At 42.5% G+C, this 3,852-nt stretch overlaps 1 pseudogene; it reads right to left on the bottom strand.

The window, feature by feature from the left end:
• Positions 1–211: 211 nt before the first annotated feature.
• LOC128117354 (caspase-3-like) lies at positions 212–1,463 on the bottom strand (annotated as a pseudogene).
• Positions 1,464–3,852: the final 2,389 nt, after the last annotated feature.

Consider the following 3,852-nt stretch of genomic DNA (forward strand, 5'->3'; position numbering starts at 1 on the left):
TCCTAATTCAATTCCATTTCAACTACCTGATGTTGAACTTGAGGTAGCTGCACTGTGGTTGCATTGCTAGGGCAGTGGTATGGTTCAAAGTACCATCTGGAACATCAGATTTGATTTAAACGAGAGGGAAGTAAAGTCTCCCTGAAACGGTTTCCTCATTTGGCATTCAAAACAAAACAAAACAAAGAGAAATAAACACCCAATCATTTCCTTAGTGATAAAAGTATAGTTCTTTTGTGAGCATAGACACAATACACGGAATCTGCTTCTTCGCATGAAAAGTGGAGTCAAGAGAGAAGGACTCGAATTCTGTCACTACCTTCCAGTTAACGCGAGTAAAAATGTGCATAAACTCAAGCTTGTGTGCATACAGTTTCAGCACGGCACAAAGTGACTGGATGAACCAGGACCTGTCCTTTGAATTTGTCCAGCGGTAGTAACTAGGTGCCGTGGAGTAAGCATAAAGGAAGTTGGCTTCCATGGGTATCTTTTGGCACGCCATGTCATTGTCAGTTCCACTGTCTGTCTCAATGCCACAGTCTAGCTCCGTACCCTGTACTCCATCCAGCCTGGATGATGAAGAGTTTGGGCTTTCCAATCAAGCTTTGGCAATAGTTGCCTTTTGCTGTGATCTTCTTTAGAAACCTTATCTATCAATTCCACAATTTCTTCACGAGTAAGATCATTCTTGTTCCGGACATTGTATTTCAGGCCCATGGATGTCTCTCTGAGTTTGGCTGCATCGACATCAGTACCAGACCGAGGGGTCATTCCAGTGCTTTTATGAAAGTTATTATTAATTATTATACACACACCCATTTCAGGGTAATCCATTTTATAACTGCTGTCCAGATATATTCCAGAGTCCATTGATTTGCTTCCATGGATGGTCTTTACTTCAAAATTTATATCGTGAATCTTAAAAGGTCTTATTAATAAAATCAAACCTGAAGTCAGTTATTGGGGTGAATGCTGGAAGATCAGAGAGACAGAACAAGTCACAGCCACCTCACCTTGCCAGTTCCTCAGCTGATCCTGTTTCCTCAGACTGGAAGCCTCTGAATCCTCACCCAAATGGATCTCAGCTGAGCTGCTGCTAAAAGCCTAAAAGCTTAACCAGCCCTAGTTCCTGTTCTTCATGCCTTATATACCTTTATGCTTTCTGCTATTACTTCCTGAGATTAAAGGCTCACTTCGTGGGATTAAAGGCATGTGTCACCATGCCTGGCTGTTTCCAATGTGGCTTTGAAATCACAGAGATATGGATGGATCTCTGCCTCCCAAGTGGTAGGATTAAAGGCGTGTGTGCTACCATTTTCTGGCCTCTATGTCTATCTAGTGGCTGTTTTGTCCTCTGACCCCAGATAAGTTTATTAGGATGCACAATATATTGGGGGACACAATATATCACCACAAAAACTATTAATGGATTTGGAATCCATTGAGGTTTTGTTGTTCTTCATGGTGACTTTTTTTAATGAGCCGGTCCAAGATCCATGACGCAGGACACCCAGCTTTGATCTCACCACCTAATGGGAAATCTTTAGATTACTGAGGGGGCATGTCATTGAAGGAGATTATAGAATGTTGGCCTTTCTTATTCTTTGCTTCCTGGCTTATGTTGAAGCCAACAGGTTTGCTATACTGTCTGTATGCTACCACCATGACAGGCTGCCTTGTCACAGGTCCAAAGCAACAGGGTCAATGGATCATGGAGTAAAACTCCGGAATTGTGAGCCCAAACATTTCTGCTGCCATGTGGGTACTGGAAATTGAATCCAGGTCCTCTAGGAAGAGCAGCCAATGCTCTTAACCACTGAGCAATCTATGCAGTCCTTATGTTTGGTTTTTGAGACAGGGTTGCTGTGTGTAGCTCCTGGAACTCACTCTGTAGACCAGGATGGCCTTGAACTCAGAGATCCACTTGCCTCTGCCTCCCAAGTGCTAGGATTAAAGGTGTCCACCACCATACCCACAACCCTTTTATTTTTATAAGCTGATAATCTCTGATGTTTAGTTATAGTAATAGAAAGCCCACTAATACAGATAGGCACACATGTAATTAAAACACAATACTCATTAAATGGGATTCATTCTGATATTGTCTGCTCTATTTTACTCTTATTCTAATATCTAAAAGCATGTGTTTTGACACCAACAATTTTATTTCTCTGTTGCAGTCAGTGCTCACCTTTTTGAAGAAAGAAAATGGTACCATCATTGGATAACTTTTACAGTCCTTTATAAATACTTTGCACAGTGTTAAACATTTCAGCATTTCTGCAGAGGATTTTTCAAGTTGTGAGAAAGAGCCAAGGTAGAATCAACATTAGAGGACCTTGAAGAGGGTGGTACTGTATTTTTGCAAGAGGATATAACTATAAATCTGGCTTATTTTGGAACACTCAGAACTTTAACCTTAGAATCAGAGTCCCAGAAGAATATCTATCATGGCTCCAAATCCGGGTAGCCTGTGAATAAAGGCTTGAAAGCTTGATCTGCCCAGGCCAAGGGTTCTTCAAGAGTCTTCAAGGACACATACAATCTTGGAGTTTTAAAAACAGTTCCTTTAGCTGAGACTCACCTTTCACCTGTAACAGCACAGTGAGGACTGGAGTGGTTCATGAATTTACCAGGGCAGATTCAGCTGCTGAGAAACACTGCCGTTGTTGACTGGCTGGTTGCCATGGTATCATGGACCAGCTGCCACTTAGCAAGCACAATGAAAGCGAAGAATCAAAATGAAAGTTAGGGAAAAAAAAAATACAAGTTAGTCACGGGCTATTTTTGACATTCCTAGGCACTGGTTATTTGACTGCTGAAGAATTATTTTACTTTATGGGTAGAGGGGTTTTGTTGGCATGTTTGCCTGTGCACCATGTGTTTGCCAAATACCCACAGAGGTCAGAAGAAAGCATTGAATCACATGGAACTGGGGTTAAAGATGGTTGTGAGCTGCGGTGTGGGTGCCGAAGATTGAACCTTGGTCCTCTGAAAGAAACAGCCAAGTTGCTTACTTGAATGTGAGTGTCAGAGAGAGGGTGTAGAGGTTACTGTGGGAGGAGTCTGTGCAGACCAGTGCACTCTTGTTCTTTCACTCTGTAGAGAATCAACTCTGCAAGTGGCCCTGTGGTGTTGGCTCTCTTGTTAATGAAACTTCTCTTTTGTTGGGTCAGAGTCTCATTGTCAAAGTAATAACTGAATAGTTCTGGGTGCTATACTCTAGTGCCTGTCACTTAGTGCTTTGGTGACCGTCTGTCCAGGTGGCCAAGATGGGTAAGGGAGAACACACATAGCAGTAAAGTGGGTGAGTCTTAGCCTGGTGGGTGGTATTAGGAGATGATGGACAGGAGCACATCAAGAAGGGGACCAGAAGTCTGGGTGATGGACCACATAGACACATTGGAATCTATGAATTCAAAGAGTGCCCTTGGCTGAGATTCTAGAGGAACACCACTGACAGAGGAGCTGAGCTCTCCAGAACTGACTGAAACCTAGTTTCAATGGAGAGTTGAGGACTCAGTGGTTCTAATTGTGAAAAGGAGAACTCCAGAGGCCACACATAGGCTTTATCATGTTAGGCATGCAGATGCAAATGGTTTTTGCCAAAGAGGCACTCTTGTTGGGCAATACAATAGTAGGTAGTAAGATTCAATGTCAAAAATGAAGATGTCACAAAAGATGACAGAATAATTTCTGGTTTTGAGGTTTTTGTTTTGTTTTTTTTCCATTTTTTTGAGACAGGGTTTCTCTGTGTAGCTTTGGTGCCTTTCCTAGAACTCACTCTGTAGCCCAGGCTGGCCTTGAACTCACAGAGATCCACCTGCCTCTGCCTCTCAAGTGCTGGGATTA

The sequence above is a fragment of the Peromyscus californicus genome, unplaced genomic scaffold, assembly GCF_007827085.1.
Source record: "Peromyscus californicus insignis strain IS unplaced genomic scaffold, ASM782708v3 Scaffold_21__1_contigs__length_65335640, whole genome shotgun sequence".
NCBI lineage: Eukaryota > Metazoa > Chordata > Mammalia > Rodentia > Cricetidae > Peromyscus > Peromyscus californicus.